Genomic DNA, 10,946 nt, shown 5'->3' with positions numbered 1-10,946 from the left:
AAAAAAGGCTACACGCATGGTTTCTGAATGGGTTCCGTAGCAAGAAGCTGAGAGAGCAAGAGGTACCTGTACCAACAAAGAAGTTCAATAACTTGGTGCAGAGAGCTCTAAAGCTTGAACAACAAGCTAAGAAGGAGAGAAGCCACAAGAAGAGGAGGTCCAACAATAGTAGTTCTTCTACTGAGAATTTCGATTCTAGTGAGACTTCCAGCAGCTCTGACAATAGCTCCAACGAAAAGATCAAGGACAAGGCTAAGAAAGGGTCTTGGTCCAAGAAGCTTGACGAAATGGCCAGGCAGATTGCTGAAATCATCCAGACCAGACAACCAGTTAGGAGAATGGAAACCTGGTGCTCCAAGTGCAAATCTAAAGATCATGTTTTCAATGAATGCCCACAGTGTACTTACTGCAAAGCGTATGGCCATTCGAATTCATCACTTCAAGAAGGAAAAGGATCTCTCTCTAGTGGAGTTTACCAATGTTGAACCAGCTAAGGTAAAGACGACCAGTGTACCTCAAGAGGAGAAATCAGGTACCAGTGGCACTGGTATTGGGCGCGGTAGATACCAAAGAGGTACTGGCCGAGGACGAGGTCGAGGTCGTGGTAATTTTCAAAACCAAAGCCTTAACTGCTATACTTGTGGAAAATATGGGCACTTTGCGGCTCAGTGTCTAGAAGCACCCAGTACTGCGGCTACTGAGGCGAAAGCCCTAGAACCAGTTCCAGTACGGGCAATCACTCGCAGTAAAGGGGTAGTCATTGAAGAAATCCCAGATGAGCTTGTCAAACCAGTCAGTCCTGAAACTAGCAATTGGACTCAGCAAAGAGAAGTTTGGAAGGCTAAAGGCAAGGAGAAGGTAGCCGACGAATGGCAAGAGCAGCAAGAAATGGCAGCTAAGATCACAGAAGATCTAGCTAAGAAGCTACCAGAGCAGCCTGAGAGTTCTGATGCTTGAGTTATTCAGAAGATACCAGCCCAGTCTCCTGAGAAAAGGAAGCCAGGTTAGTCAGGATCTGGAATCTGTGAGACTATGCTTGCTGCAGTGAAAGGACTAGTGGAAGACCTAGGGAACGTCAAATCAGATTTGACTGCAATGGAAAACAGTGAATTGGGCAATGTAGACACCAGAACAGAGGATTGGCACTCTGAAGATAGTCCTAATTCCTCAAGTTCTAATAATAACTCTGATCAAGAGAGAGAAGAAATTCATGTCAAAATCCATGAAAGAATTCAAAAATTGACAGTTGAATCAGAAGATATCAAGAAGACTTTGCCTAAAGCAACAAAATTCATCAAACAACGAAGAAATACTGAAGCCGATGCCAGAGTAGTTGATTTGGCAGTTGTCAAAGATGATGAAGTGCCGGTAATTGAGGTAGGCTACAAAGTCAAGAAACAATGGGAGATTCTATCCGGTGTAATACTAGATGGAGGAGCAGGTGTGAATATCCTGGGGGCACATCTTTAGCAAAGGCTGGGCATCACAGGTTTGAAGCCAACACCCTTTAAGGTTCGAATGGCCAATCATAGAGTTGTTCAAGTAACTGCTATGATCAAGAATATGCAGATAAGGGTAGGGAAAGAAAAATTCAAAACCAGCTTCCTAGTACTGGATGTTCAAGGAGCATATGGTATGCTACTGGGACGTCCATGGCTGCGGATGGCAAAGGCTGCTGTTCATGATTATGTCAATCAGACTCTGACAATATAGGGCACTAGGAGGAGAATTTAGATCCAGAAAAATAACACCAGAAGTTGGAAGGAGGCATTGCAACTAGAAGAGCTTTGCCAGAAATATGGGGCTAAGAAGATTGAGAGAATGCTGACAGCAATGAATATTTTTCCATTGGCGAAAATAGACTTGAAGGCAGTATTATTCGACAAGGATCAAGCTGAAAAACAAAGGAAGCAAGTTCCAGATCAACTCACTAAATTGAATCCTGGAGAAAGAACAGTTCAGTTGACTGGACGGCCAGAGAAACCGCTCGACTCCAAAGAAGAATATATAGATTCCAATACACTATCACACACTGAAGAGGTGCACTCCAAAGAAGTGATTGGAGTTCAGCATGAAAGTCTAGAACTAACAGGTCCGTCCTGGGATTATGCTGAGGAGTCAACCAAAAGGAAGGGAGGTGGGCCGAATTGGTTGCTTCTAGATGATCAAGAAAGAAAAGAACGGAATTTGAGTTCTGAAGAAAGTCCTCGATTGATAAAAGTGAATAAACATCTGAACCCAGAAATGAAAGAAAAAGCCCGACTTATGTTCCAGAATACAAATACATATTTTCATGGGAACATACTGATTTAAAAGTTGTAGATCTAGAGGTTTGCCAACATAGAATACCACTGAAACCAGATGCTAGTGCGTCTGCAAAGGTACATAATGAATCCAAACTATGCTAAGAAGGTCTAAGAGGAAATTGACAACCTTCTGAAAGCTGAATTCATCACATAAGTTGCCAGTAGTGACTAACTATTCCCTATTGTGGTAGTACGAAAGAAGAATGGAAAACTTAGAGTATGTGTGGATTATTGAAAGTTGCATGCACAAACCATCAAAGATCCTTTTCCATTACCTTTTACTGATATGCTTCTTGATGAGATTGCAGGCCATGATATGTATAGTTTTATGGATGGCTACAATGGTTATAATTAGTTAAATATTGCTTCTGAAGATCGGAGTAAAACCACTTTTATGACTCAATGGGATGCATTCATGTATTTAGTCATGCCATTTGGTCTCTGAAGGTGCCGCGGGAAGTGTGTGCGAGTGCAAGTGTGAGAGCAGAGAAAGAGAGACCTGCTTTGGATGGAGCGCACAGCCACGTTATCCTGTTGTAGCTCCTTATTCTATTGTATATTAAAGAATAAGTGTATAATAGTTAAGTTAGTAGATGGGTTAGTAGTAAGTGGGATGTCTGGCCAGTTGGCCTGAATCCCAACAAACTCCCACTTGAAGGCCAACGCAGCCCAAGTGACCTGGTATGTACAACCGTGAAGCAATCTAGTGGCTTCAACCTATACCCATCAACTCACTACAATGTGTAAACCGCTCCAAAGCTAAGCCTTTCGTCAAAGCATCTGCTAGGTTGTCGCCAGTGTGTACCTTGACCAAATCAATGAGCTTTTTGGCCAAGAAATCTCTCACGAGATGATACCTGACTTCAATGTGTTTCGATTTGGAGCGAAACACGCGATTCCTTGCCAATGCAAGAGCACTCTGACTATCACAATATATCACTGGAGTCTCATCAATGCCAAGATTTTTTACTAAGCGAGATAACCATACAGCCTCTTTACTTGCATCCGACAATGCAACTTACTCTACTTCCGTAGTGGAAGACGACATACAATCTTGAAGACATGACCTCCAAGATACTGTTGCTCCAGCAAATATGAATACATAGCCAGATGTTGATCTCCTATTGTTGACACAACCCGCATAGTCTGCATCCGCATAACCCACGATGGATGCATCACTGTTCCCAAAGCGCAAACACCTACCGACCGTACCTTTGAGGTACCTAACAATGTGCTTCACTTCTTCCCAATGCTTGTTGCCATGATTTTCCATATATCAGCTCACCACTCCCACTGCAAAATCAATATCTGGTCTTGTGGCCACCATAGCATACATGAGACTGCCCACTGCCAAAAAATATGGTACCTTACGCATTTTAGCTCGCTCAACATCAAATTTGGGTACATCTTCCTTGCTGAGTTTCAAGAATGCCTACATTGAGGTACTCAATGCTTTCCCCTCTGCATATTGAAATGCTGCAAAAATTTCTAAATGTATGTTTCCTGAGATAACTCAAGAATACGACGTTTGCGATCTCTTTTGATTCTCATGCCAAGAAAGTGTGTAGCATCCCCCAAATCTTTCATTGCAAAATTACTAAGTGTTTTCTTCAAGTTGGCAATTTCTGCAATGGATTTCCCAGCTATAAGCATGTCATCAACATACAAAACTAGAATGATCATCGAGCCATCATCTAGATTTCTTGTGTACAAGCAGTGATCCTCTTTGCTCCTTTTATATCCTTGAGACCTCATACATGCATCAAATTTATGATACCACTACCTTGAACCCTACTTTAAGCCATAAAGTGCCTTTTTGAGTTTACACACTAGCTCCTCACGAGATGCGTTCTCCTGAAAAAACCCTTCAGGCTGCTGCATGTAAACATCCTCATCGAGATCCCCGTGAAGAAATGTTGTCTTCACATCCATTTGGACAAGTTCCATGTACTCAATCGCCACAAGACCAAGTACGGCTCTAAGCGTTGTCATCTTGACCACAGGCGAGAAGATTTCATCAAAATCGACTCCCTTTTGCTGTTTGAACCCTTTGGCTACAAGTCTAGCCTTGTACTTTGGATTTGGATCACCTGAGGTAAATTTCTTCTTGTAAACCCATTTGCAAGGTAAATCTTTCGCATCATTTGGCAGCTCTACCAAGTCCCAAGTGTCATTAGCCAGAATCGAGTTATAGTCAGATTCCATAGCCTGCTCCCACTTCACCACATCATCCGTCATCATGGCTTCTTGGTAGCAGCTTGGCTCACCGCAATTGGTCAACATGATGTAATAAAGATCTGGCTTGAAACGTGCAGGTGGACAAGAGACTCTAGTAGACTGTCTCACTCCTTGACCATTGCTATCCGCTCCCTCTGGAGCATTGCTAGTGGAAGGTAAATCACGAGCCCGCTGAGTTGATTTCACTGTCTCTGAGGCAACATCCTCAAAAGTGACTCTCCGGATCTCTATTTCCTTGATAGGTTGTTTGTGCATCTTCGACTCATTGAAGATCACATCTGGACTACGGATGACTCGATGAGATTTCGGGTGCCAGAGACGATATCCCATCTCTCCATTTGCACCATATCCAATGAAAATACATTTGTGTGACTTTGGCTCTAACTTCTGTCGAAGTTGTTTAGGCACGTGAGCATAAGCTTCACAACCAAAAACATGTAGATGGTCATAGTGGGGCTTACGTTTAGACCATAACTCTTCTGGAATCTCATAATTCAATGGCGTACTAGGCGAACGATTTATAATGTGCACTGCAGTCAAGACGGCTTCTGCCCAAAAGCCTTGTGTGAGATTTGCTCTAGAAATCATGGTTGTGACTCTTTCCTGAATCGTATGATTCATGCGCTCAGCAACTCCATTCTGAGCTAATGTGTATGGTGCAGTAAACTCCCTTTTAATCCCCCTTTTAGCACAGAAATTCTCAAACTCCTTGGAGACATACTCTCCACCGTTGTCACTCCGCAACCTCTTGAGTTTCTTGCCAGACTGATTCTCAACGAGTGCCAAAAATTTCTGGAACACAGGAAGAACTTGATCCTTATGTTTCAAAGGATATGCCCACACCTTTCGAGTAGAGTCATCTATGAATGTCACAAAATAGCTGCCCCCCGCTAGAGATTTGGTTGACATAGGACCACAAACATCACTATGTACTAAATCTAGAGGTTCTTGCTCGCTTTTGACCCGATGGTAAGTGCACGGACCTAGTCTGTTTACCATAGATATTAGGCAAAATTTGGAGTCACAAAGGGGCCCTTTAAGGAGTTTGACTTTACATCTCTCTACCAAAACGAGCGCATGGATAAATTTTTGCAAAAAAACTCCAAAGTTGGCGGAGGTCTGACAGTTAGAATGTCCTCTTCAAGCTGGGTGAAAGCATATAATGGTGTCTAAATACTTGGTGTCCATGGACACCAAGTATGATGCTATGGATGGCACCATAGCTGGGCTTTTAAGTCAATAATTTTTAAAAGAATATAGGTAAGATAACTGACTTCACGACTCCACTACTCGGATTGAAAGACATGGAGCGGTTAGCACGCATGGACCTCTCCCTCTCTCTCCCTCTCTCTCTCTCTCTCTCTCTCTCTCTCTCTCTCTCAGATGGCCTCCAATGCCCATCTCCATCTCTCTCTCTCTCCTACTCTCCTGTTCAGAATATGGATGATGGAGACTCCCTTCCTCTTGCTTTGGTTCCAGCTCATACCTCCTCACAAGCAGCAATGGAGCTTCTTAAACTCAACAATGCAGCACAACTGGATTTGAGTTCACTATTACAATCAAGAAGTTTTGTACGACTTCATTCATTTCAAACTACTGCAGACTCTTCCAGGGTGGTGGACAACGGATTTTATGATGAGGCACATGGAATAGACACCATTAATACGCAGATGCACTCCAAGAGAAATTCTTGTCTAAATGAGGATGAAATTATTGCAGTGAGAAAGTATGAAGCACAGGCTAAACGTGAGTACAGAAAGCGATGTCATGCAAGAAAGCAAGTACAGCCAAGTGTCAACATTGGAGCGGAAGATTGTCATAGGGAAGATTGTCATAGGGAGGACGTCGATGTACACACAAAGGAAGACAAGAGGCAACATAGTATTCAGAATATTGTTCAGCACATTGTGAGACAGTTGCATAGTTACGGGAAAGAAGATAAGAATGCAATTCTTCAAGGTGTTTTCAATGATGATAGAATCTTGCCATTCTGTGAAGATTTGTATCTTCCTGCAAATGGCCTTATTTCTGCACTCAAGGTCTCCTTACAGGAATTAAAGATTCCAAAATCAGCTGACGAGATGTTTTTAAAACGAAGCACATTCAACATGCTGGTGAATGGATTACTGCATGATAATGGGAGCCAAGGTAGAGGTGTTACTCTACATAAAGTGGCAAAGCTATTAAATATTCATCCAAGGTATTTATTTTCAGCTTTGGGTAGACTTGACAGTGATCCTATGTCAAGTACGCTGAGGTTCGACTTATGCAAAAGGAAGTCTGGAAATGTTGGGTCCTTATCGGAGGAATTGAAGCAGACAATTATTACATTTTGGATAGAGCACAGTAGGGTGTCTCCAAAAAAGAAAGATATTTGTTCGAAACGATTGGGTAGAAAACATTATCAAGAGAATCCCATACACTTACTTGATGAATCTCAGGTAAACATGTCTCATTCTTACAATGAATAACTCTCAAGTGAAACATCTCACTCTTATGAATAGATACCCATTGCATGTTATGGAGTTGTGTACATCCTACTATATGTGATATGTAGCCAAGTAATGTGTCAAGATAGTCCATTGTCTCTACCTATGCTATTATGTGTGCTATATTGCACAAGTGTAGCCCAATGTCCCTGTCTATGCTATAAGTGTGCCATGTAAAAGGACTCTATTGTAGTAAGATAGCAACATGTGTGCTATACAATAAAAGTGTGTGTAAGAATAGCACAATGTTCTTGTCTATGATATGATGTGTGGTATGTGAAAGAGCTATATTACATATTGAGATCACTATGTGTGCCATATAGCGTTAGTGTGTGTAATAAGAGGCCAATGTCCCTATCTATGCTATTATGTCATAGTATTTCTTACAGTATGAGTTCTATATAGCATAGCTATGTGTAATAATAGCCCGATGGTCCTGTCTATGCTATTATGTGTGCCATGTAGCAGGACTCTATCAGAGTATGACAACATCATGTCTGCTATATAGCAATAGCACAATATACCTATCTATGGTATTATGTGTGCTATCAGATTTTATAATATTATGAGAGCACTATGTGTGCTACATAGCAGATGTTAGTGTAATAGTAGCACGGTATCCATGTCTATGCTATTATGTGTGCTATGCAGAGTGTGATATGTGTAATAATAGCACAATATCCCTATCTATGCTCTTTTGTGTGTTATGTAGAAGAGCTGTGTTATAATATGAGAGCACTATGTGTGCTATATAGTAGACGTGTGTGATGTGTGTGTAATAATAGCTAAAAATCCCTATCTATGCTATTATGTGTTATATAACAAAATTGAGCATGTAATGAAAGCTGACTTATCTATCTATGCTATTATCTGTGCTATGTAGCATAGCTATGTGTATTTATACCAATGCATCTTGTAGCTATGCTATTATGTGTGATATATAGCAAAATGTAATTCTAATGCATTTTTTTTTCAAGGAGACAGAGTATTTCTTGAAGTTTAAAGATAGCCACCCACATGTGACAATTGGGCAAAGGTCCTTTGAGAAGCTGAAGCCTTGGTTCGTGCGAAAGTTGAAAGATCGAAATACTTGTTGTTGTGTTTATCATATCAAACTGATGTATCTCAAAGATGCATTTAATGTTATGCGCTCATCTGCTTTTGGTTTTCATGGGAGGTCATGTACATGTAAATGCAATGTTTGCTAATCAGATGGGGTGAATGCAGAATGTCTTGCCGTTGAGCACTCATTTTCAGGGATCACGAAGTTGTGGGAATCGTGTGTATGTACAAAGTATGAGGGGGATATGTGCCATAAACACACTTTCTTGATGGGCCAATGCAAAAACTGTGGTGTGGAAAAGCTCAGCCTTTGTCCACGAGAACTTGCAGAGATAACAAAGACAGTTCCACTGGAAGTCTTCGAGGACATTAAAGTTCAAACTAAGCATGTTCTAAGTAAGAGAAAGATGTTGTCACTCAAACGGGTGGCTTTAAGTGAGCTGACAGGGAGGATAAAAGACGACATCAAAATCTTCATCGAGCACAATTTCACTTACAGATGGCAGGCACGTCAATACAGATAATGTTTGAAGGTGTTTCCTTCAGATACCATTATATCTGTAGTAGACTTTGCTAAAAATTACTCGTTCAAAGAGCAAAATGAAGTACAATCCATGCATTGGAATACAGATCAATGCACCATCCTTGTTCACATAACGTACATGCGTGACAACGAAGATGACAGTATTATCAAGCATATGCATTTCTACATCTCCGATGATAGGCAACATGATACGCTATTTGTCCAGCATTGTTTTCTTCTTTGTGATCAGTGGCTTAAAGACCAGGGGCTGAATTTCAAGAAGCACTGGGTGTGGTCAAATGGTGCAGCCTTGCAATTCAAGGCTGCAAGGCCATTTTACTTTGTTGCTAGATATTACCAACTAACAGGTACATAGATGACATGGAATTTTTTTGGCTCTGGCCATGGCAAGGGGGAGCATGATGGCGCTGGCGCTGTGATAAAGAGAGCCCTTACACATGAACAACTCAAGAGTAATGGAGTTGTTCTTAGGCAAGCTGCAGACGTGGTTGCATTTTTTACGAGAACAATGTCCAATGCTGCATGTAGCTCTTATGCACAATCCACTAAAGCAGGTCCTACTATAAACAGGAAATTTTGGCTAGTAAAAGAGACAGAAGTGCAAGGTCTAATCTATGGGGTTGTGAGAGAGTACCAGGATCTCGATCACTCCATTGCATTTCAGGATTTTGTCGTCATGATCCTACTCAATTAAGGACCAGGCGGCTTTCTTGTTTTTGGAGGACATTGGAGGGCTTGTTCCAACAAATCATATGCAGGCAAGTGGACACATAAGGCATTGAAACCACTCTCTGAGGTAGCAGAAGAGACTGAGGTACCACAAGATGAAGCTGCAATGTTTGAGGGATCCCAGGATATGCTGAGTGAGTATCTCATTGAAGGTGATAACTTTGCAGTCAATGCAGACGCTGGCAATGCAGAAGGTGTAGAGTTCTTTCTTTTGAGATGTACAAAGAGAAAATGGATGACAGATTGCATCTTAAGAGATAAGTGGAAAAGCAAATGTGATAAAAACACTTATGTTGTCACAGGGTGTTATTATCAATAGCAAGAGGGGGACCCAAATCACTACACTCTACTTGATGATAGGGGAGTTACTAACCTGTACTCTCACCTTGTTCGGGCAATCAAGTTTGACATGCCTTTGGTAGATGCTACCTCAAAGACATATTATTTATCTCCGGAACTACATGAAACCATTTACAATGCCATGCCCTATGAAGCAGTATGATACCTATTTAACAGGCTTATATTATGTTCTATATAGCCTTCACCATTCAGTACCTCCTTACACATGTCCATTGTGCTATGTATCACATAGCACACAACCACACAGAGCACATAGCATAGAATCACACACATTTCAAATAATGAGGTTACTATTGTGAACATGTTGCACCTTGAAAAAATTTAGCCAAGATATTTGTTGGAAACGATTGGGAAGAAAACATTATCAAGAGCATCCCATTCACTTTCTTGATGAATCTTAGGTAAACATGTCTCATTCTTACAATCATCTCACTCTTATGAATAGCTACCCATTGGGTGTTATGGAGTTGTGTACATGCTACTATATGTGATATGTAGCCAAGTAATGTGTCAAGATAGTTCATTGTCTCTTACCTAGGCTATTATGTGTGCTATATTGTACAAGTGTGTGTAATAATAGCCCAATGTCCCTGTCTATGCTATAAAAGGACTCTATTGTAGTAAGATAGCAACATGTGTGCTATACAGTAAAAGTGTGTGTATCACATAGCACAATGTTCCTGTCTATGATATGATGTGTGGTATGCGAAAGATCTATATTACATATTGAGAGCAGTATGTGGGCCATATAGTGTAAGTGTGTGTAATAAGAGGCCAATCTCCCTATCTATGCTATTATGTCATAGTATTTCTTGCAGTATGAGTGCTATATAGCATAACTATGTGTAATAATAGCCCGATGGTCTTGTCTATGCTATTATGTGTGCCATGTAGCAGGACTCTATCAGAGTATGACAACATCATATCAGCAAAATAAAATTACATCATATCACCAAAATAAAATTACATCATTCAATCATTAAGTTTAGAGAACTTTGAGCAGGTCAGTTTTTTGTATAGTAATCGCAAGGACATTCAGTGCACAAAATGCTGTATACATGATTCCATAACCACAATCAACCTTCCTTACATACTTCTCGTTGACTTCTATAGTGGCTGATGACACGAGCAGACACACTGTCCGAAGGATTTTCAAACTGGTTCATCTTTGCATAAGCATTAGGGCTGGGTGAGACTGTCCACTTGACTAACCAAGGG

At 41.0% G+C, this 10,946-nt stretch overlaps 1 pseudogene; it reads left to right on the top strand.

The window, feature by feature from the left end:
- Positions 1–1,833: 1,833 nt before the first annotated feature.
- On the top strand, positions 1,834–9,870 carry LOC147447335 (uncharacterized; annotated as a pseudogene).
- Positions 9,871–10,946: the final 1,076 nt, after the last annotated feature.

Source organism: Adiantum capillus-veneris, chromosome 11 (genome assembly GCF_014529385.1).
Source record: "Adiantum capillus-veneris isolate H3 chromosome 11, ASM1452938v2, whole genome shotgun sequence".
NCBI classification, from domain to species: domain Eukaryota; kingdom Viridiplantae; phylum Streptophyta; class Polypodiopsida; order Polypodiales; family Pteridaceae; genus Adiantum; species Adiantum capillus-veneris.
This window is presented reverse-complemented; position numbering and strand designations above follow the sequence as displayed.